Source organism: Armigeres subalbatus, chromosome 3 (assembly GCF_024139115.2).
Source record: "Armigeres subalbatus isolate Guangzhou_Male chromosome 3, GZ_Asu_2, whole genome shotgun sequence".
Taxonomy (NCBI): domain Eukaryota; kingdom Metazoa; phylum Arthropoda; class Insecta; order Diptera; family Culicidae; genus Armigeres; species Armigeres subalbatus.
The window spans coordinates 32,813,468-32,838,520 of NC_085141.1; the positions used below are offsets into that span (position 1 = coordinate 32,813,468).

At 42.9% G+C, this 25,053-nt stretch overlaps 1 protein-coding gene across 2 annotated transcripts in view; it reads right to left on the minus strand.

Moving 5' to 3' along the window:
- Window positions 1-25,053, minus strand: part of LOC134219534 (sensory neuron membrane protein 1-like) — an 87,365-nt gene that overhangs the window by 55,945 nt on the left and 6,367 nt on the right. Inside the window, exon 1 of one of the 2 annotated variants that reach the window (XM_062698280.1) lies at window positions 1,538-1,678. The exons of the other annotated variant lie outside the window; for it this stretch is intronic. The gene's annotated coding sequence lies outside the window, so the exon portion shown is untranslated. Of the gene's footprint in view, window positions 1-1,537; window positions 1,679-25,053 lie in introns of those variants that run through there. 2 annotated transcript variants of the gene reach the window in all.

Here is a 25,053-nt window from a genome sequence, read left to right on the forward strand (position 1 = left end):
ATAAGGTTGTCAATCCAAAAAATAACTCACCACATAAAGGTCATTTGTCTAGAGGATCTATACTAAAAAATACGCTAGAACGAAACTACTTTAGTCCTCGATAAAACCTTCCCCTACCATTTAAACTAAGCGCTCCGTTTGCTGTAAAATTCACTCAGATAGATAGGAGAAATTTGTTTCCCATCAGTCGTGTAAATCAGTCATGATTCAGCTGAAATATAAGAAGTGGAACGCAGATCAGTGATCGATAGACACTGGACATCGGGAGACAACCACTTATCATTTGGTCAATCGAACTTGTGCAACTTTCCGGTGTTTGCGACAACAACAGCAAGAGCATTGGACCGGGCGGATAGAACGTGCAACTCCACAACCCAAATGGGCGGTAAACGATTGCGAGTACACGTTGGCATACGACATACAGTCAGTGGGAGATAGACGGCGGCAATAACGGTCGGTAATTGTACATTGTCCAGTGCGTAAGATTTAATTTGGATCGCAATCGCCGATAAGTACTCACGGTTAATCAGTCAGCTGATCTTGATTGGGGCCGGAGTTGGGCGTAACTGATAACTTGCATGTCGCAGAGATTATGCACGTATGACGGAAGCCAATCTGCTACATATTTAGAAGAGAGCGCTGATCAATACCAATAAATAGCACTTGCTGAAGGTGGGAGGATTTTCATAACGTCTAAAGCAATCTCAATTCAATTTTTGGAACAGTCTATCCAGCATTCTGACAAACAAACAGTGACACAGAAATCATCAAAATTAACATTTAATTCATTCATTTCAGATTCAGACAGGTGAAAAGGGCCAACATAGTTCACCTGTTATTACCTGCCAAAGCTGTCATGCGAGACCGTTAGGCCGACAACTCTGTTGGTTGCGTTAGGCCTTTCGCACAGAAACCCATTCCGCTAGTAAATATATAATTGGAATCATTACCGGTTGTTCCGTTCTGGCAGCAGCAAATCACTTTTCAGCACCCTTCCGAAGGAACCCACCACGGTGACAATTTACAATATGCAGATTGGTTTGCTGTATGATTGGTAGTGAAGGTCGCGTCTGATTTGCAATGCATGCAAGCATTTAGCTGGGAGGGTCGTTTGCTGGCTCCAAATACGGCATAAGAAAAAGTAATGCAGAGATCCGGACCATAGCGCGACCGAGTGAATTCACTTGCACTTGCACGGGACAAAATGTCAAGAGCCAGAGGATACGTTTAAACGAACACGCATTTCGTAAAACAGCTGGACCAAAGACAGATTTATGAGAATTGATTCACGTGGTTGAGCTTGTTCTACTCTACGGTACAAATCTTTGCATTTTGATCATGCGTGGCCATATCGCATCATATATGTTTCGCTTAGAACTTCGTTGAAGCGCCTAGAATTTCGTCTTCCGTTCCCTAAAATATTATGTTATGTACATATGCACTTGTTCGTCGCCTTCCTACCAATTATTTGTTAAAAGTAAGTGTCCAATTGCACAAAATTCACCTTATTTTAATGCTTTCCACCAACCTTGATTACCTGAAATTTGTTTGTGCACCCTACGTCGTATTCCCATCGATAAGAGTAACAAGAAATTGTCCCACGTGTGCTGCTGGCGTCGTACCGCAACCTTCAATACTTATTCACATTGCCGCTCGAAACACGTTACAAAGAAGTCTCGTGATGGTGGCTGCACTACAAGAGCACCATCATAAAGCTGGTAGCGATTCTGTCTGTCAATCACTCAATCAATCAGAAAGCCCTTTTGATTCGAATACTTGCCAACGTTTCACGTCAGATGGCTTAGCGACAATCAAAGGGTTTTATGATTGATATCTTTGAAGATGTTTATCATGCGAGAAGTAGGGACTCTCGGCATGACATATGTATGCCTGTCGGCAAGGTAATTTGGACATTGAAATATGAAAACAATGGTGTGATGGAACAGCCCGCCATGTGTGATGTTTTTTTTCATCGGAGATCTGAGGTATTTTTCACACTTTGACCGGTGATTAAACAAGGTTAAAACTACGTCAGATGATGAAGATTTTTGTTTGTAGAACTATCGCTTTTGATAAGTCTTTATAATCCCTTCATATGCAAGCTTAATTAATTACATAAAATCACAGTAAAACAATAATTATCAATATTGTTGTCAGTGTAGCCTTTCAGTAATATTCTGTAAACCTCAACTCGAGCTGTTCATTTACCATCCCAATTAATAATCGATCAAGAAGATAACTTTTATTATTGGAAAATGTCGATCGATTTTAAGTTCAAAACCAGTATAGCCCAATGTTCATCAAAGCTAAAAAGATCAGCCATAGACAAATTGTTTTCCAATTGCTGCAGCAAATTCAATTAGCCTTTCCGAGAACGAAATTAAGACACGAACGACGGCAATAACATTTTCACATCGCACTTTAAAAGTCCGTACCGTGTACCCTGCTAGCGATGTATTTGGCCTTTCCGTCAATGATTCTGCCAAGAAGGGCGAAGTGTATGTGGTTCAGGGTGTTCAGAAAACAATCCAAATATGGTCCCGTTGTCGACAGCGACAGTCTGAGTTGTTTGTGACAGATAACGAGAGTTTTGCAACTTATCATATCGACCGAAAACGGCACAAGAAGTGATTCTGGGCATTGTCGATTGCACTTCATCTCTTATGAACGTAGGCATGCACGGTTTGCTCAGTAAGATGGATTGTTTCTCATGCATTATAAAAAGAAGTATTTTGACCATAGCTTTTAAGACCATAACCCATAGATTTCGCCAATTTTAAACAGGAAGCAATGACATTTCCGACTAGACCTGTGCGCTAATTTAAATTTTACTGGCGACGACGTGAAGTTCCTCCAGAATTTCGACCGGAAGATTCTCCACGATTACGTCTGGAAGTTCATCCAGAATTGCGACCGGAAGTTTCTCCAGGATTTCGTCCGGAAGTTCCTCCAGCAATTCGTCCGGAAGTTTCTTCAAGATTTCCTCCGGAGGTTCCTCCAGCATTTCGTTCAGAAGTTCTTCCAGGATTTCATCCGGAGGTTCAACCAGAAATTCCTCCGGAAGTTCCTCCTGGATTCCGTCCGAAAGTTCCTCCAGGATTTCGTTCGGAAGTTCCTCTAGGATGTCGTCCGGAACTTCTTCCTGGATTTCGTCCGGAAATTCATCCAGAATTTCATCTGGAAGCTCCTCCAGGATTTTGTCTGGAAGTTCCTCCAGCAATTTTGTCCGAAGTCTTCTCAGGATTTCTTCCGGAGGTTCATCCAGAAAATCCTCCGGAGGTTCCTCCAGGATTCAGTCAATTTCCTCCAGGAAGTTCCTCTAGGACAGCTGTTCTCAACTTTTTTCTTGAAAGGTACCCCTTCGAACTTTGTAAACCCCTTTGAACCCCCTTTGTAAATGAAAATAAGCTTAACTCATAAGATATATGGAAAATGGACCTGAAAACTAACGGAATATATCTCCATAAATTTTCCTGAAATTCTCATTTTCCATGATACTTCCCAATTCAAATTAAGTTAATACATCGAGCTTCCTACAGAACTTTTTTGACTATTGGAGGCTTCCGGGCTCTTGGAAATAGGATTCCACGCTTCTTATGAAAAAAAACCTTACGAGCCACTTGGAAAAAGGCTTATGTGCATCTTGAAAGGATTCCTCTTAACTGTATATTTCCAAACCTCTTGGAAAAAGAATTCTGAGCCTTCCGAGCCTCTTGAAAGGAGGCTTCCGAGCCTCTTGAAAGGAGGCTTCCGAGCCTCTTGAAAAAAAGCTTCCGAGTCTCTTGAAAGAAGGCTTCCGAGCCTCTTGAAAGGAGGCTTCCGAACCTCTTGAAAGGAGGCTTCCGAGCCTCTTGAAAGGAGGCTTCCGAGCCTCTTGAAAGGAGGCTTCCGAGCCTCTTGAAAAGAGGCTTCCGAGCCTCTTGAAAGGAGGCTTGAGCCTCTTGAAAGGAGGCTCTCGAGGCCTCTTGAAAGGAGGCTGGAGCCTCTTGAAAGGAGGCTTGAGCCTCTTGAAGGAGGCTTCTGAGCCTCTTGAAAGGAGGCTTCTGAGCCTCTTGAAAGGAGGCTGAGCCTCTTGAAGGAGGCTTCCAGGCCTCTTGAAGGAGGCTTCCTGAGCCTCTTGAAAGGAGGCTTCCTGAGCCTCTTGAAAGGAGGCTTGAGCCTCTTGAAGGAGGCTTCCAGGCCTCTTGAAAGAGGCTTCTGAGCCTCTTGAAAGGAGGCTTCCGAGGCCTCTTGAAAGGAGGCTTCAAGCCTCTTGAAGGAGGCTTCTGAGCCTCTTGAAAGGAGGCCTGAGCCTCTTGAAAGGAGGCTTCCGAGCCTCTTGAAAGGAGGCTTCCGAGCCTCTTGAAAGGAGGCTTCCGAGCCTCTTGAAAGGAGGCTTCCGAGCCACTTTAAAGGACGCTTCCGAGCCTCTGGAAAGGAGGCTTCCGAGCCTCTTGAAAGGAGGCTTCCGAGCCTCTGGAAAGGAGGCTTCCGAGCCTCTGGAAAGGAGGCTTCCGAGCCTCTTGAAAGGAGGCTTCAGAGCCTCTTGAATGGAGGTTTCCGAGCCTCTTGAAAGGAGGTTTCCGAGCCTCTTGAAAGGAGGTTTCCGAGCCTCTTGAAATGAGGTTTCCGAGCCTCTTGAAAGGAGGTTTCCGAGCCTCTTGAAAGGAGGCTTCCGAGCCACTTGAAAGGAGGCTTCCGAGCCACTTGAAATGAGGCTTCCGAGCCTCTTGAAAGGAGGCTTCCGAGCCTTTGAAAAGGACGCTTCCGAGCCTCTCGAAAGAAGGCTTCGGAGCCTCTTGACAGCAGGCTTCCGAGCCTCTCGAAATGAGGCTTCTGAGCCTCTTGAAATAAGGCTCCCTGGCCTTTTAAAAAGAGGCTCACAAGCCTGCTGGAAGTAGGTTTCCGAGCCTTTTAAAAGGAGGCTTTTAAGCCTGTTCCGTTTTAAAAGCTTCCGAGTCTCTTGAAAAGACCCTTCCGAAGCTTTTAAAAGAAAGAGAAAAGAAAAAAAAGTTTGATGAAACACCTTAAAATAAGGCTTCCGTGTCATTTGGAAGGAGCCTTTCAAGTTTGACTGAAATTGTAATTCATCCGCCATTACGCATTTTTGTCTCAGGTACCCCCTGTGCCTGGCGAAGGTACCCCCAGGGGTACATGTACCCCAGGTTGGGAACCGCTGCTCTAGGATGTCGAGGAAAGATCGTACAGGATTTCATCCGGAAGTTCCTCCAGGATTTCGTCATGAAATTCCTCCAGGATTCCGTCCGGAAATTCTTCCAGGATTTTGTTCTGCAGTTCCTCTAGGATGTCGTCCGGAAGTTCCTACAGAATTTCGTTCGGAAGTTGCTTCATTTTTGTCGCGAGGTTCCTCCTGGATTCCGTCAGGAAGTTCCTCCAGGATTTCATCCGGAAATTCCTCCAGGATTTCGTGTGGAAGTTCCTCCAGGATTTCGTCATGTAATTCCTCCAGGATTCCGTTCGGAAATTCCTCCAGGATTTCGTCCAGAAGTTCCTGTAGGATGTCGTACGGAAGTTCCTCCAGTATGTCGTCCGGAAGTTCCTACAGAATTTCGTTCGGATGCTCCTCCAGGATTTCGTGTGGAAGTTCCTTCAGATTTTTGTCACGAGGTTCCTCCTGGATTCCGTCCGGAAGTTCCTTCAGGATTTCGTGTGGAAATTCCTCCAGGATTTCGTCATGAAATTCCTCCAGGATTTCGTCCAGAAACTCCTCTAGGATGTCGTACGGAAACTCCTCTAGGACGTCGTCCGGAAGTTCTTACAGAGTTTCGTTCAGATGTTCCTCCATGATTTCGTGTGGAAGTTCCTTCAGATTTTTGTCACATGGTTTCTTCTGGATTCCGTCCGGGAGTTCCTCCAGTATGTTGTCCGGAAGTTTCTCCAAGATTTCATCCGGAAGTTCTTCCACAATTTCGTTCGAAAGTTCCTTAAGGATTTCGTTCGAAAGTTCCTTTAGGATTTCTTGCGGAAGTTCCTCCAGGATGTCTTCCGAAAGTTCATCCAGGATTTCGTCCGGAGGTTCATTCAGGATTTCGTCCGGATGTTCATCCAGGATTTCGTCTGGAGTTTCCTCCAATTTTCCAATTCTATCCAGAATTTCTACAAAAATTTCATGAAAATTCATCCAGAAAGCTTCTTTAAGACTTGTCATAAGACGAGTTTGTACAATCCCATTGAATTCCACCACTTAATTGTATCTTGACAGATACGTATTTCGACCTCAACAGTAAGGCCGTCTTCAGTGTCTCGTACTTGACTCGAAGTCGAGTTCCTTCGACTCGAAGTCGAGTCAAGTACGAGACACTGAAGACGGCCTTACTGTTGAGGTCAAAATACGTATCAGTCAAGGTCCAATTAAGTGGTGAAGTTCAATGGGATTGTACAAAGTCGTCTTATGACAAGTGAAGACATTCCACTAAAAAGCTCAAAATAAATTTTTTAACTTCTTTAAGAATTTTATCGGAAGTTTCTCCAGGAATTCCTTCATAAGTTCGTCAGGGAGTGCTTCCGGAAGCCAATAAGATAATTCCTCCTTAGATTCTTGCAGGGATTCTACCGGAAGTTCCTGAAGTAATTCCTCCTAAATCCATTAAAACTTTCTCTGGAGCTCAGATATGTCATAGGAGCTGTTACGAAATTTCACCGTGACTACCTGCAGAAACTTACCTGCGGATTATTTAGATTTTTTTTCTCTATGAACTGCCTGGAGCTAAGGCTGGATCACAATAGCGCGTTACGCGTCGCGTCACGCTGACAGCGCGTTGATGCGTCAATTTGAAAATGGCAATTTACTTATCGAGTGACAAAAGTGACCGCGCAAAAGCGTCAGGCGCGTCAGTTTTAAAAATATTTAAATTGACGAAAATTGAACAAACAGCCAAATAAAAATAAATATCCAGACATCGACACCTAAACTTTCATTGCGAAGATTTTTCAATAGGTAAATTTATTAACCATAAAGGTTCATAAAAAATATTTTAAAACTAATTTGAAGTGAATCAATCCAGACTTTAGGCCAGATAAATATAAATTTGGAGCGGATTGAAGACTAAATAAATATCATGTTTTGATTCACATTCCTCCAGAAAATAATAATTTGTTTAAATTAAAATTACTTCTGAATTTTTTTCAGGAAATCCCCTCCAAAAGTTTATTCTAGAAATTTCTTTTGCTATTCTTTCAGAAAAATCTCCGGCTTTTCTTCAGAAATGCAGTTTAGAATTCCTACAGGAATTCATACGGGATTCCCTCCAATAATTCCTTTGGAAGCTTTTTCAGAAATTTTTAAAGGAAATCCTCTGATTTTGCTCCAGAATTTTACTTGGAAAGTGATTCCTCCAGGAATTCCTCCGGAATATCTTCCAGGAATTTTTCCGGAAATTTCACCAGAAGTTCAATAGCGAATTTTTCCAGGATCCCTTTGTGAAATTCTTTTTTGATTTTTTTTTTCTAATAAATCTTTCGTGAATTCCTTCAGGTATTCCTTCAGGTATATCTTTGAGAATGTCTTCAGGAATTCGCCCAAGTATCTCCCTGGCAAATGCTCCAGGTATTTTTCCACGAGTTCCTCCTGAAATCCCTGCCGAATTGCACTTGGAATTTCCTCCAAAATATCCTCCTTGAGTTCCTCCATGAATTCATTCAAGATCTCATTCATGATATCTTCCAGACAATTTCTCAAAGAATGCATCAAGAGTTCTTCAAGAAATACATCAGGAATATCCTACAGGAATTTATCGAAGAAATTCTCCAGGACTTCCACCTAAACTTCTTCCAAAATTTCCTCCGGGACTTTCTCTAAGAATTCCTCCAGAGATACCTCCGTTAGGTCCTCCGAGATTGTTTTTCTGAGAGTTGCTTTGGGAGTTACTGCGAGTTTTTCTCCAGGAGTTCCTAGGGGAATTCCCCCGCGAGTTCTTTCAAGAATTCCTTCAGAAAGTCCTTCGGTAGATCCTCCCGGAATTTCTCCGAGTTCTTCTCCGGGAATTCCTCTGAGAGTTCTTCCAGATGCTCTTCCGGGACTTCCAGCAAGAATTCCTCCGCGGGTTGCTCCAAGAATTCCTCCGTTAGATCCTCCGGGAATTCCTCCGAGAATTCCAAAAGAAATTCATCCGGTAGTTCCTTCGAAAATTCCTCTGGAAATTCAACCAACAGTTCCGGGAATTCATTCAGGCTTCCTTTTAGGAATTTATTTAGATATTCATTTAGGCTTTCTACAGAAATTTATCCAAGAATTCTCCAAGAATTCCTGCAAGAATTCTTCCGCGAGCTCTTCCGGGAATTTCTCAAGGAGTTTCTGCAAGAGTTCCTCCGGGAATTCCTCCGATCATTCTTCTGGGAAGTTTCTCCAGGATTTCCTCCAAGAATTGCTCTGGGGGCTCCTCTAGAAATATCTCAGATTGATCCTCCGTAAGTTCCACAACAAAATCATCCAGTAGTTCCTCCGAGAATTCCTCTAGAAGTTCCACTAGTAGTTGTGAGAATTCATTCAGGCTTACTGCAGGAACAACTTTACGAACTATGTCACCAGAGGCCGATAGCAACAGAAATTCGGGATCGGAAGTGGGGATGGGTAGGCCACAATCTACCTAGGGGCGGAAACGAAATCTGTAAATAAGCATTAGACTGGAACCCAGCGGGACATCGCAGCAGATGCAGACCCAAAGGTTCATGCCGGCGAAGCCTCAATAAAGAAATAAAAGAAGTCGACCGAAATCTAACCTGGCAACAGGTTAAAGCAGTAGCTGGACAACGCTCAGGATGGAGATCTTTCAAGTCGGCCCTTTGCACCACCGGAGGTGTACAGGATCCATAAGTAAGTAAAGTTACTTCAGGAATTCATTAGGATTATTAGGATTATTCCTCCGGAATTTCCTCGGGGAATTCTTCCGGAAGTTGTTTGAGAGAATTCCTCCGACAGTTCTTCCGGTAATTCCTCCGTGAGTTTCTCTGGGAAATCCTCCAAAAGCTCCTCTAGGAATTCCTCCGTGAGTTCCTCCGGGAAATCCTCCGGGAGTTCTTCCGAGAGCGAATTTATCTAAGAAATTCTGCAGGACTTCCTCCTAGACTTCTTCCGGAACTTCCTTCAAGAATTCCTACAGTTCATCCAGAAATTTCTTCATTAGATCCTTCCGGGATTTTCCCGAGAGTTCCTCCGGGAATTCTTCCGGGAGTCACTCCGGTAATTCCTCGGGGTATTCCTCGTGAATTCCTCCGGTAGTTTCTCCATGAATTACTTCGGGGGTTCCTCCAGAAATTCCTTCATTAGATCCTCCGAGAATTCCACCAGCAATTCATCCTGTGATTCCTCCAAGAATTCCTCCGGAAGTTCATCCAGTAGTTCAGGGAATTCATTCAGGCTTTTTTTTAGGAGTTTATTTAGGCCTTCTTCAGGAATTTACCTAGGAATTCCTCCGGGAATTTCGCCTGGAGCGCCATTAATGATTCCTTCTGCAGTTCCTCTTGTAATTCCTCCTTGAGTTTTTTGAAAAAAATTTGTGATAATGGTTGTTCCGGAGTTCTCGAGGACCAGGATCATGGTATGATTCTCTTATGGTAGCCAGGCCAGCAATAAAGTGCCAACCCAGTCCTCCGAAATGTTAAATCCATTAGCTTGTGGAGAAGCCCAACTCGCCTGGTTAGGCCCGAATCCTCGAACGCTTTTTCCAGCTTTGCCCAAACTTGCTGTGCCATTGTTGCTTCCCAGGCGTAATTTACCAGATCCAGCAGCAGAATGACGGTTTGCGCACATGAATAAACTTTCGCGGTCTTCGCACAGACTCTCTAAGAAGTATATAATTTAACATTATGCGGCAGTATGTGAATTGTTGTTGCTATTAATACACAATCGATTTTATGGATTGCTGTTAAAATCGAATTTAAAAATGTTCGGGGGAGTTGACCCTCTCCAAGAACTTGCTTTGATGGAAGTAGAAAGGCGTTCTCTGATTTTTCAAACATTTTTCCTCCAAAATACGCAGATTTGCGACATGCTGTTGAATAAGCAATTTTTAATGTGGAATTCGACAGCGCATGCAATCTTAGAATTTGGGTAGACTTAAACCCCCTTCTATGATATATACTCAATAAATATTTATAAAATCTGTCAAATCTACACCGCCTGAGAACAAATTTATATTTTTTTTTTATTTTTTCGTAAAAAAATTGGGTGGGGGAAAAATGTCCCCATATTGACGGAACAGCTCCAAAATACAACGCATCAATTAACGATCATTTGTCCAGAGGATCTATACTCAAGTACAAAACTACTTTATAGCCTGTTTGGATTACGAGATTTCTTACGTTCTTTCATATTAAATGGAAATAAGATGTGTGAATTTTGACATCAGCATCCCTTTTATCATGTGATAAAGCTCGTAATCTGAACCGCCTTACTGTCTCCCACACACAGCACTGATCGCACCAGCAATCGATGCGAGCGAGAGCTTCACAGCAGAACCAGTTTTACCTTTTCGGCCGAATCAATTCAGCTCACCTTGCGCGATCAGGTGTCTTTACGCAGCTTACCGTTACACACGTGACGCAAATGCCGCATAAATTGTCGCGATGACTAGACAGACCACAGACTGCCTAACAACAATGAACAGTGGTGGAATTGATCGGAATTCAGATCGCTAATTGAATTATGGAAAAAAAAATCTTATTGTTAAATATATGCGAATAAACTCAAATTTTCAATCCAATAATTTTATAAGTTTCCAGGTAATCATTGAAATATTTATTGTAGCTTATAAAACTAAGACATTTTTCCATCGCGATCGCAACGACTGTGACGGCGGACGGTTCATTGATTAGTTCGCCGCACTTAGAACTAATCTCGGCTCGGTGTCGCTGAATGGGTGCTTATTGGTGAACAATTTACATCGCATGTAATCACCGCCACGCCACAGAATTGCTGCCTCGCGGGAACGACTGGCCATGGTCCGACGGATGACGGTCGGAAAATTTACCCAAACTGGCGGCAATTTCTGTGAACATGGATCGGTAGAAGAATGCGCGTTATCGCATGTTGGTACCGAAACGAGCTTTGCCGGCCTGAGAAGGTTGTTTACCTAACAGATCACGCTGCAAGTCACACCGCCGGAGTTGGATTTAATTCATCAATCCTGGGTCTGCTGCGACAGATCGCTGCCGACGGCTGTTTGTGATTCGATATAAACGAAGCCGATTGAAACGTAAACTGGATTGAACACGTTCGCGTGTACCAATGAGTGTTGGTGGTGTGTAAACAAATAAGTCATTAGAATGTAAATTAATCATGCGCTGCTAAGCAGCTGCGTGTAAAAGAACCGAGGTTGTGAAATTATTCTTAGTAGCTGCGTTCATAATTTGAATGAAATCTATACAAAATTTTGCCGAAAGAAGCATTACTGAACAAATAAGAATAGTTCCATAGATTACGTAAGTGAGAACGAGCAACGTCTTCATAGTCAATTTAGGATTAGGAGACTCTCATTGCTACAATAAACCGATGAATGATCTGCATCTCCGTGAGCGTCACGGAAAAGGATAGTTGGTTAGTTGAAATGGGAAGTCGCCTTGGTAAGCGACTACATATTCATTGTGAGCAAAGTTATTTTCAAGACACACAGACGAAAATTGTGTTTCAAATCAATCCAAATTGAAATCTATATGCTTCATTTAATAAGCTTCCACAACACAACCGATCCAGCAGGTTGTCTGCTCTTCGATGCAGAAATATTTTTTTTTTTACTTCGTGTTCTCCTGGACTAGCTGGCGCGTTCAGCACCAACAAGATTGAACCCGTACCAATTAACTTTCTGCACTTGGAGGCAGAAATTTTTTTTTTTTCACCTCTTCTCCCGGAGTCCCGGACTAGTTGGCATGCCCAGCACCAACATGATTATTTTCTGCTCTTCGATAAGTTCTATATAAGTTCTTTAGAAACTTCTTTTGGTTCTACCTCTGGATCTTTTTAGCACCTACCTACATGTATACCTGGTTGGCTACAGAGTCGATACGTGTATGCCTGGTGTTTTTACAGTTTCCCAGAACGTTTAGTATTCCCAGGTTCGATTCCACGGCGTGCAGCCAGCGTGTTCGTGGCAGCCCACAGAAGTCTGCCGATTCACAATATTTTCTTCTTTGTATACTTGATACAGAATATCAGTGTGGAAGCTGATAGCTATATCTCCACTGGCTGATATATCTCCGCTATCAGCTTCCACACTGATATTCTTCCCTCCCCCTCATACGGGAGCTTGGCAGAAGGAAGGTCGTGCGATATGTGCCATCACAAATATTGCCCTCCGCTCGCTTTCAAATCGACTTCTATAAAAACATTCTTCATGCCTGCCGTATCCTAACGGAACTATCAATTCTATACTTTCGCCGCTAATTCTATCATGAACATGTACGTCTAAGTTTGGAAGATGATATCAGCATTTCCATATCATTGTAAATCGTTTAACTTCACGTAGAAGTAACACACACATAATCATTTATTACCATGTACTTTGTCTTGGTAGAGTTAATCGTTAAGCCTATCCTGGCCGTCTCCCTCTTTAGTGGGACATAAGCCTCCCCTACAGAGGTTCAAGAGAAGACAATGTGAGCCACCCACCGCGAGTTTGCATCGGTGGTGACGAAATCGAGGTGGTAGAAGAATTTGTGTACTTGGGCTCACTGGTGACTGCCGAAAATGACACCAGCAGAGAAATTCGGAGACGCATAGTGGCTGGAAATCGTACGTACTTTGGACTCCGCAAGACGCTCCGATCGAATAGAGTTCGCCGCCGTACCAAACTGACAATCTACAAAACGCTAATTAGACCGGTAGTCCTCTACGGACACGAGACCTGGACGATGCTCGTGGAGGACCAACGCGCACTTGGAGTTTTCGAAAGGAAAGTGCTGCGTACCATCTATGGTGGGGTGCAGATGGCGGACGGTACGTGGAGGAGGCGAATGAACCACGAATTGCATCAGCTGTTGGGAGAACCATCCATCGTTCACACCGCGAAAATCGGACGACTGCGATGGGCCGGGCACGTAGCCAGAATGTCGGACAGTAACCCGGTGAAAATGGTTCTCGACAACGATCCGACGGGCACAAGAAGGCGAGGTGCGCAGCGGGCAAGGTGGATCGATCAGGTGGAAGATGACTTGCGGACCCTCCGTAGACTGCGTGGTTGGCGACGTGTAGCCATGGACCGAGCCGAATGGAGAAGACTCTTATATACCGCACAGGCCACTTCGGCCTTAGTCTGATTATAAATAAATAAAGCCTCCCCTACAGCCCTGCGATCGATTCCAATGAGGCGCCGTTCCTCTGCACGCCAGATCTCCTAATAGCGCCCTCGAGTGCAATGTTGAACAATAAATTCGAAAGTGCATCACCTTGCTTCAATCCGTCTAAGGTCACAAACGAGGTTGAAACTTTGCCTGCAATCCGAATAATTGGTTTCGAGCCGTCCAGCGTTGCACGTATCAGTTTAATCAATTTCGCCGGAAAACCATGTTTGGACATTATGTGCCACCGCTAATTTTTTTTATTGAATCGTACGCTTCTTTAAAATCAAAGGACATTTTTTTTATCTATCATTTATTTGGAAGGCTCATTTGCCGGGAAGCGTTACGGAGCCAGAATCATGTTTTTAACACGTACGTCCCCAACCCCCATTTTACGACAAAACTCAAAATTCAAAAACACGCAGCTCAGCCAATTTCTTACGAATTTTCAAGCAATTTTCTGGAATCGATCACAAAATTCTTATAGTTTTAGGAACCGAAGTCAATTTTCGTGCAATGACCATGGTTTCTAATATATTCTGGGGAGTACTGGGGTTACCTCCCTCCTGGAAAAAATGGTCACTTGCAGATCGGCTTCGAAATCCATCTTGCGACATGTCAAACTTCATGATTTTGCAACACAAGTACACTGGAGTAAGTTTCGGCGATTTTCGATCGAATTGACCACCCTCCGGATACTTCCAGGGCCTGGTTCCCTTGGGGAACTGGCCAATATCCGTTCAATCTGAGAACTCATCTTGCGACATGTCAAACTTCATGATTTTGCAAAACAAGTACACTGGAGTAAATTTCGGCGATTTTAGATCGAACTGACCACTCTCCGGGAACTTCCAGGGCCTGGTTCCCTTGGGGGAGTGGCCAATTTTCGTTCAATCTTGGAACCCATCTTCAAGCGCCAAGTTTCAGAAGTTCCTCCAGGAGTTCCTCCGGAAGTTCCTCCAGGAATTCTGGCTCGCCAGATCTCCTAATAGCACCCTCGAGTGCAATGTTGAACATTAAATCCGAAAGTGCATCACCTTGCTTCAATCCGTCTAAGGTCACAAACAAGGTTGAAATTTCGTCTGCAATCCGAATACTTGATTTCGAGCCGTCCAGCGTTGCACGTATCAGTTTAATCAATTTCGCCGGAAAACCATGTTTGGACATTATGTGCCACCGCTATATTTTTTTATTGAATCGTACGCTGCTTTAAAATCAAAGAACTTTTTTTTTTATCTATCATTTATTTGGAAGGCTCATTTGCCGTGAAGCGTTACGGAGCCAGAATCATGTTTTTAAATACAGTTTATTATGATTTTTATACACTAATGTTAGTTTTGGGGAACCGTAAGACTCGCGGTTTGGTCGAGGTTCATTGAACCAATGGTGAGTCTGCAAATTGTACTCCCGGAATTTATCAAGGATCATCCGCAGGCTAAACATCTTATCCGTCATTGATCAGCCCTCAAGAAAACCTTCCTGGTATTCGCCGACGAAGGACTTCTCAAGCGATCTCAGTCTGTTAAACAGGATATACGATAGAATTTTGTACGCCGAGTACAGAAGGGCGATCGCTCTGTAATTGGCACACTCTAGTCTGTGCCCTTATGAGGCCATCCATCCAGCCGGTAGGCAGTTCTTCATCCTCCCATATTTTCTGGATAATGTGGTGGATTGATTGATGCAGCTGCTCACTTCCTTGTTTGAGAAGCTCGACCGGGATTTCGCCCTTCCCAGCAGCTTTACTGTTTTTCTGCTCGTTTAGAGCCTTCTTTACCTCGGCCAGCGTTGGTGGTTCCACAGCTTGACCATCGCCGACTATGTCCATCCTGCTCCTCAATACACCTTTATTTTACCGGCTACAATAACAAAATCTACAACAGAAAAATTTTACTGTGACTTAGAATTGAAAACTAATTCTGCTATCGATAAAAGTAAATTGAAAACTGATTTTGATATTGGATTTCAATAATGAAATAGGTAAGGTACACTGGGGGAAGTGGAAAAGGAAAAATCGATAGTGCATGTTTGACTTAGTGTAAAACCAGTTTAAATGATCTAAATGCGTTCAATCAAAGTGGGCTATCAAAAACAGTCAATTTTGCACCAACTGTGAGGTAATTCATACCATTTTGGTAGCTTTAAATTCATGGAAATAGAATTTGAAATTAGGAGTTGTTTTTCCACTTACCCTAGTGTGATGGGGTAAGTGGAAAACCCATGTTACCTTGACCTTCCATAGTGATGAGTAGTTACATATAACTAAAATCAATACGATAACTGCTTTGAGTATCTTTTGTGGAATAATTTCATCATCTTAACGGAATAGATCCTCAAGGAATTCTCGTAATAGCTAGGGGAGGGCTGGTTTTGCCTTCTCGAACACTAAGTGTAGGTAAAATAGATATGTTCGCCCCAAAGGTGAACTTTTTATAGGAAAAATGGGACTTACAGTGTTATAAACTAATCAACTTAGTATAACGAATTGAGATGATGTCTGTATGTGCGTATTTGTATGTATGTGTGTGCGCAAAGCACGTACAAATGTATCAGCTATTCTTAAGCTCTTATCCTTAATCAATTTGTTCGCAAAAAAATTGCATTCAACGGTGAAACTTGTTTTGAATAAAAATTAATTTGAATTATGCAATATATTTACCTATCAGTGCTATTTTTAATTTCTTATACATTTTTTTTCCATATGTAAAACATGTGAAAGGCATCAATACCGATAGGTGGATTAATCAGGCATTTTCTCATTTATATTAGTTTAATTGTATTGTAACGGTCACCTGTGACATAAATTCGCTTGAAAAAAGGACAATTGGTGCAAATAAGAATTGATTTTATGAATGCAAAAATCAACTTTTCGCGAAACCTAAAATTACAGTTCAAGCGTTAACCGTGTTAGTGTATGTATTATACAAATTTCAACATAGTATTAGTGTGAGCATCATTCTTGCATAATGTTATGATGTGGTAAAAACTGTAAAGTATGTACAATTCCAATTTTTCTAGTCACTTTTTACACTTACCCCCTTTTTCCACTTCCCCCAGTGTACCTTAATTTGTTAAATACCGCGAGCAAAGTCTGTCAACCGAATGAAGGCAAATAGAAAACGTATTTTGATAGTGACATCAAATTGAAATCATAATTTGCTTCCATATTTTGGTCTCCATGATTGAATATTGAATGATGAATATTGATTCGAGTCTCCAGTAACCTTGCGAGAAAGGCGTAGGATTGCCAATCCAGAGATGGCGAGTTCGATTCTCGGTCCGGTCTAGGATGTTTTTGTGTTTGAAGCTTTCTCGACACCCTGTGTATAGCAAATCCATTCTACTTGCCTTACAATATACGTACTCATGCAATGGTGGGCACAGAAAAGCTTTCAATTACTAACTGAGGGAATGATAATAGAACACTTGTTGAAAAAGCAAGCCGTCTTTGAGTGTTAAAACGGCCTACTTTGTCATACCAACGAAATGGATGCTTTAATGAACATTATGCAACTCAAATCAGTTGCATAAGGTTAATTATAGCACTTATTTGAGTGCTACAGTCAAACCTCCATGAGTCGATATTGAAGGGACCATCGACTCATGGAAATATCGAGATGTGGAATAGGAAATCTTTGGAAAGCTCTTTGGAGGGACCATCACAGTAACCCAGAAAATATTTTTTGATATGGAATAATTTGCTTCCATGAGTCGATATCGAGTCATAGAACATCGACTCATGGAGGTTTGACTGTATAATGAAAAACCAACATCAGAACAGTAGTTACATGACTACATTTTGCTGAATTAGCTTGGGTAAGTGCTTAAATAGTGCATTCTCTGCGCCCCGTAATAAATGAAATATTTTGACTTCATGACATCAAAATTTTCCAAAAGCAAGTTCATCTGCCACTTCATGGCTTGTCGAGCTATGCAATTTGGCACGATAGCATGGAATCTGATTGTTCTCTGTAGCAATAGAATGTCTTCTTCTTCTTATTTACATTACATCCCCACACTGGGACAGAGCCGCCTCGCAGCTTAGTGTTCATTAAGCACTTCCACAGTTATTAACTGCGAGGTTTCTAAGCCAAGTTAGCATTATTGCATTCGTATATCATGAGGCTAGCACGATGATACTTTTATGCCCAGAGACAAGGATGTTAACGATCATTCAGTAATTTGCGTTCGATCATTTAGTAGTTTGTCAATAACACATTCCAGAAGCTGAATTTCAAAATATGTTGTGTGGTGGACTTCTAGTGGGAAGGTTTTTCTACAACTTGCCTAATGGTTCGTTATTAGAATTCAAATAATAACGGAGTTAGAGCACTAGTTGCAGTAACTCAAACTAAATGATTGGAATTTTGTTATCATTTAGTCTAAGTTACTGAAACTATAGCTATAACTCCGTTACTAGTGGAATTCAAACAACAAACCATTAGGCAGAGTTGTAGAAAAACCTTCGCACTAGAAGTCCACCATACAACACATTTTGAAATTCAACTTCTGGAATGTGTTATTGACAAACTACTAAATGATCGAACGCAAATTACTGAATGATCGTTAACATCCTTGCCCAGAGAAGCCGAGACAATTTCCAATCCGAAAATTGTCTAGACCGGCACCGGGAATCGAACCCAGCCACCCTCAGCATGGTCTTGCTTTGTAGCCACGCGTCTTACCGCACGACTAAGGAGGGCCCCAACAGAATGTATTGGCAAGAATGATCCTATGGATTGAATTAGACTGTACAATTTTGGTACAGATTTGTCATATTAACCCTCTACAACTTAAATTTTTGTTTTCGTTCAAAATCAATATTTTGCTTGCTAAAATCAATCTTTGGGCATTAATCATTTTTTATTTACTTTGATTTTTTAGAATTTTGTTTTTCAAGTTTTTTATCCAATCAAATAATTCTTTGAATCTATTAATCTTTTTTGATTTTTCAACTAATTTAGAGTACGAAAATTCCTATCCAATTCCACACTCTACGTAGGGGCGGAAACGAAATCTGTAAACAAGCATTAGACTGGAACCCAGCGGGACATCGCAGCAGAGGCAGACCCAGAGGCTCATGGCGGCGAAGCCTCAATAAAGAAATAAAAGAAGTCGACCGAAATCTAACCTGGCAACAGGTTAAATCGATAGCCGGGCAACGCTCAGGATGGAGATCTTTCAAGTCGGCCCTTTGCACCACCGGAGGTGTACAGGACCCATAAGTAAGTAAGTAAGAGTTGGATATAAAAATTTAAGAGTGTAACATTTACCACTATTATTTTCTATTGAATAAGGTTAGTTGTAGAAAAATACTAAAGTACATATATTTCACTCTTCGAAGGTATACAAACGAAAACAAGGAACAAAATATTACTCAATATTCAATATTGTTTTATAAATGTGTAGAACTTTGAAAATAATCTTTAAAAATGTGGTTGCATTGAAGTTTATATTATTGATCAACATCAAAAACTTTTCAAAATCTGATCAATTTAAAATTACAAAAAATAATCAAAACACCCCGTCTAAAGGCGGTCTTGGGCACTAGAGGGTTAACCCATTTTTCGTCATTGTAAAAAATAGCGTTTGCAACTCGTTGCAAACTCAATTTTTTTCAGCACTCGTAGTCGTAGTATTTATCCAACTCGGCAAGCCTCACTGGATAAACGTACAACTCGTGATGAAAAAATCATCTTTTTGCAACTAGTTGCACAAACTACTTAATATAGAAATCATCAGCAAACTGAGATTAAAATAAATAATCAATCACAGAGATCAAAATTTAAAAACAAATTATAATTTTAATTTAATGTCGATATCGAAATATGTTTATCATTCGCCCTCATTATAATGTCAGACTTTGCTCGGGGTAATTCCTCCAAACATTTTTCTCTAGGCATTTTTAAAGAAATTTCAAATGGATTCGTAAAGGAATTTTCTGGGGGCAGCAGGGACTATGTCCATAGGGCTTGACGATCCCTCCCCAGGCCATCTGCGAGTTGTGGCACCTGCCTAGGATGTGGTGGGGTTTGACAGTGGGCCCTGTTAAACCTCTATAAAAAGCTGCATGTATCCGCAAGTAGGCTCCGCCAAAGCGACCGTGTGCCGCTCAAAGCGCACAAGCTCAAGTCCTGGTGTCAGGTGAGACGGCCCTCCGACGAGACAGGAGATTTGCGCAGGCCCAATAAGTCGCCTGGAAAACCAATAATTACGAACAATATAAGAGATAATGCGACTCGATATAATCGCCAAAGACCTAGGCGACGAATAAAGGATCAGGATTGGAAGTTTGGAACATGGAACTGCAAGACGCTAGGTTTCGCAGGTTGCGACAGGATGATCTACGATGAATTACATCCCCGCAACTTCGACGTCGTGGCGCTGCAGTAGATTTGCTGGACAGGACAGAAAGTGTGGAAAAGCGGACATCGGGCGGCTACTTTCTACCAAAGCTGTGGCACCACCAACGAGCTGGGAACCGGCTTCATAGTGCTGGGTAAGATGCGCCAACGCGTGATTGGGTGGCAGCCAATCAACGCAAGGATGTGCAAGCTGAGGATTAAAGGCCGTTTCTTCAACTATATCATCATCAACGTGCACTGCTCACACGAAGGGAGACCTGACGACGAGAAAGAAGCGTTCTACGCACAGCTGGAGCAGACATACGATGGATGCCCACTGCGGGACGTCAAAATCGTCATCGGTGACATGAACGCACAGGTAGGAAGGGAGGAAATGTATAGACCGGTCATCGGACCGGATAGTCTGCTCACCGTATCGAATGACAACGGCCAACGATGCATAAACTTCGCAGCCTCCCGCGGAATGGTAGTCCGAAGCACCTTCTTTCCCCGTAAAAATATCCACAAGGCCACATGGAGATCACCTAACCAAGAAACTTACTTACTTACTTATGGATCCTGTACACCTCCGGTGGTGCAAAGGGCCGACTTGAAAGATCTCCATCCTAAGCGTTGCCCGGCTATCGCTTTAACCTGTTGCCAGGTTAGATTTCGGTCGACTTCTTTTATTTCTTTATTGAGGCTTCGCCGCCATGAGCCCAAGAAACGGAAAACCAAATCGACCACGTTCTAATCGACGGTAAATTCTTCTCCGACATCACGAACGTTCGCACTTACCGCAGTGCGAATATTGAATCCGACCACTACCTCGTTGCAGTATGCCTGCGCTCAAAACTCTCGACGGTGTACAACACGCGTCGAAGTCGGACGCCGCGGCTTAATATTGGGCGGCTACAAGACGGTAGACTAGCCCACGAATACGCGCAGCAGCTGGAAGTGGCACTCCCAACGGAAGTGCAGCTAGGCGCAGCGTCTCTTGAAGAGAGAGATATTCGATCCGCCATTGGTAGCACCGCAACCGCTGCACTTGGCACGGTGCCCCCGGATCAGAGAAACGACAGGTATGATGGCGAATGTGAGCAACACCGCACGAGGGCGAACGAGGCATGATATAAACAGGCGCGGAACAGACAAAACTCGATTTTCCGGAGTAAAAAGCGTCAGCAGGAAGATCGAGACCGTGAAGAGACGGAGCAACTGTACCGCACTAATAACACACGAAAGTTCTATGAGAAGTTGAACCGTTCACGAAAGGGCCACGTGCCACAGCCTGATATGTGTAAGGACATAAACGGGAACCTTCTTACGAACGAGCGTGAGGTGATCCAAAGGTGGCGGCAGCACTACGAAGAGCACCTGAATGGCGATGTGGCAGACGAAGATGGCGGTATAGTGATGGACCTGGGGAAACGCGCGCAGGACATAATTCTACCGGCTCCGGATCTCCAGGAAATCCAGGAGGAGATTGGCCGGCTGAAGATCAACAAAGCCCCTGGGGTTGACCAACTACCAGGAGAGCTATTTAAACACGGTAGTGAGGCACTGGCTAGAGCGCTGCACTGGGTCATTACCAAGATTTGGGAGGAGGAAGTTTTGCCGCAGGAGTGGATGGAAGGTGTCGTGTGTCCCATCTACAAAAAGGGCGATAAGCTGGATTGTAGCAACTACCGCGTAATCACATTGCTGAACGCCACCTACAAGGTACTCTCCCAAATTTTACGCCGTCGACTAGCACCAATTGCAAGGGAGTTCGAGGGGCAGTACCAGGCGGGTTTTATGGGCGAACGCTCCACCACGGACCAGGTGTTCGCCATTCGCCAAGTACTGCAGAAGTGCCGCGAATACAACGTGCCCACACATCATCTATTTATCGATTTCAAAGCCGCATATGATACAATCGATCGAGACCAGCTATGACAGCTAATGCACGAACACGGATTTCCGGATAAACTGACACGGTTGATCAAAGCGACGATAGATCGGGTGATGTGCGTAGTTCGAGTTTCAGGGGCATTCTCGAGTCCCTTCGAAACCCGCAAAGGGTTACGGTAAGGTGATGGTCTTTCGTGTCTGCTATTCAACATCGCTTTGGAAGGGGTAATACGAAGAGCAGGGATTAACACGAGTGGTACAATTTTCAATTAGTCCGTCCAGCTATTTGGCTTCGCCGACGACATAGATATTATGACACGTAACTTTGAGAAGATGGAGGAAGCCTACATCAGACTGAAGAGGGAAGCCAAGCGGATCGGACTAGTCATCATCACGTCGAAGACGAAGTACATGATAGGAAGAGGTTCAAGAGAAGACAATGTGAGCCACCCACCGCGAGTTGGCATCGGTGGTGACGAAATCGAGGTGGTAGAAGAATTTGTGTACTTGGGCTGTGACTGCCGAAAATGATACCAGCAGAGAAATTCGGAGACGGCCACTATACTGGAAATCGTACATACTTTGGACTCCGCAAGACGCTCCGATCGAATAGAGTTCGCCGCCGTATCAAACTGACAATCTACAAAACGCTCATTAGACCGGTAGTCCTCTACGGAACCGAGTTTTCGAAAGGAAAGTGCTGCGTATCATCTATGGTGGGGTGCAGATGGCGGACGGTACGTGGAGGAGGCGAATGAACCACGAGTTGCATCAGCTGCTGGGAGAACCATCCATCGTTCACACCGCGAAAATCGGACGACTGTGGTGGGCCGGGCACGTAGCCAGAATGTCGGACAATAACCCGGTGAAAATGGTTCTCGACAACGGTCCGACGGGCACAAGAAGGCGAGGTGCGCAGCGAGCAAGGTGGATCGATCAGGTGGAAGATGACTTGCGGACCCTTCGTAGACTTTTATCAGACTTCGTGTGATAAAGGATGATTATATCTTGCACCAGAATCAGTAATCACGGTTGTAGCTTTTGAAACAATTGAGTTATTAACAAAATATAAAATCGATTAAGAGAAATCGATCAATACAGTTACGCCCCTATGAAACTAAGCACGAGATATATATTGTAATGTCCACAAAATAGAAGAGATGGCTAAGAGATTGGTGACAAAACTGAGAAAACCGGATGAAAAATCACTGAGATATAGCCATTTGAAAATTTAATTATAACAATTTCCTGAACGAATGAATCCTAGTAAAGAACAAGTCTCTCGGCATCCAAATTTAATTCTACTTGGGTCCCCCGGGCGCACTTGAGTGGGTGCGCTTAGAACACTAAGCTGGGTTAAATTGTTATTAGCAATAGAAGGAAATTCAGTCTCCCTTTTAAACGAATATCGCAACCGTTTGTGCATCCTTCCTGTTGAAATGATTCATTTTTGAGCTAAACATAGGAGCTTACCAACATCCTAACGTAATTTAAATTTCTAGCAAATCGTTTTTCGTTATTATCAAACCCTTTACGAAAATATATAGCATATAGAGGCAATATTTCATAAGAAAGGAATCCAACTCAGCTATCAGTCAACGTTTGCGTGCATGTGCTCGTCTGCATCACTCTAACAGAGGGTGTCTCAATACTTTTATTGGAATTCCTACCTTAGGTTCGCATTTCCATTAGATACTATTGGGACATACGCTTGGACTGCCATTCCTGTGCGATTGTAGCACAGCTGATATTTTATTCATCACAGCTCTTTACAACAGAGATTGCAAAAATGGTGCCATCTATATCGGTTTTGATAAGGAAATGTGTAGCCGTTTCCAGCGAGGCATCAGAATACTATCGACATGTTCGGGCAGTAGGCACTCCAGTTTTGGCGTGGTTGGGGATTTTTTTATGAAGCATGTTGGTATTGAGCCCTTTGGAGGTTAGGTGCGTTGCGTGTGCCATACGGATGGGAAAAATACCGCAAAGGATGCAAAAGTTGAATAATCCATCCATAATTTAAAAAGGCAGTTTGTAGGCTGTGTGCCTGAGTCATGATAAAGCGTATCGCGGACTGCTGCAATGGGAAAAAACTTGTGATTGCTTTACGGACTCCGTGAGATCGAGGGTGGCGCGGCGGGTGCGCTGGAGAACTTAAATTGACTCTCAATTGCTTCGGTGGAGCGTGCAGGCTTTGATCGATGACGACAGATGTCGACCGAACTGCATTGCGCACCGCACAGGTTAGAGGTGGTTACACAGATTACTATCAGTCAAACTATGCGGTACTATATTTAGAGGTGATACAAGTTATGTGCGAGTGAATTGAAGAGTGGGCCCTGGTTCTGAACAGTCGTTGGAATTAATTCACCAGACATGTAAACGTCAAAGTTAGTGATTTCGAAAGCTAGTCCCAACCATGTAGGTAGGCGAGAGGTCGGAGCGCTTAGTTTAATCAATCATAAAGAGTTACTCTGATGGTAGCATTGGATGAATGGCAACTTCAGGTTCACTTTTCAATCAAGTTAATGGAAAAATTAAACTTCATGTTGCCTGACAAGTTAGATTGACAATTGGACATTGAATTCGGCACTGAAGAATAAATATCATTTAACGCTTTTAATTCTATCTAAAATAGGCCAAAACCTCATTTGAGTATTTTATTGAGAACTTACAAAAAACATGTGGTATATTTTTAAACATTTGAAAAAGTTCAGGTTAACCAAAAAAAATTACGAGTTCCAACTGCGTAAAAAATAAGGTGTATAAAAAAGACACGATTAGAATCCCAGAAAAAGTTCTAACCGAGTCCCAGGTGCGATTTTAATGAAATCCAATAAGCATTCGCAAATCTCAACGAAAGAGAATTTCTCCTGATAATATTACGAGGAATTTGTTCACCATTTCACCTTGAATTCCAAAAGAATCGCTTTCAGGAATAGGATTCAGAAAGAATCCCATCCGGAATTCAGAAAAAAATCCCATCTGGGATTGAGAAAGATTCCCATCTGGAATTCGGAATGAATCCCATCCGGGACTAGGAAAGAATCCCCCATCCGTTATTCCCTTTAGGAGTTCGAGAAGAATCTCATATAAGACTAGCCAAGAATCCTATCCGAGATCCAGAGAGAATCCCACTTAAGACATGGAGATAATCGCGTCTGAGATTTGAATCCCATTCCATCCGAGATTTGGAAAGAATTCCATTTTGGGAACGGAAAGAATCTCATCCGGGATTCAGAAAGAATTCCATCCGTGTCCCATCGGGATTCGAAAAGAATCCCATCCGGAATCGAAAAGAATCCTATCCATGGGATTTGGAAAGAATCCTATCCGGGATTCGGAAAAAATACCATCCGGGATTTGGAAAAATCCCATCAGGGATTTAGGAAAATCCCAGTAGAGAATCGAGAATAATCCCACCAAAGACTAAGCAAGAACCCTATTCGAGATCCAGAAAGAATTCCACCTGAGACTTGGAATAAATTCCGTCTGAGATTTGAATCCCATCCCATCCGAGTTTCTGGAAGAATCCCATCCGAGTTTT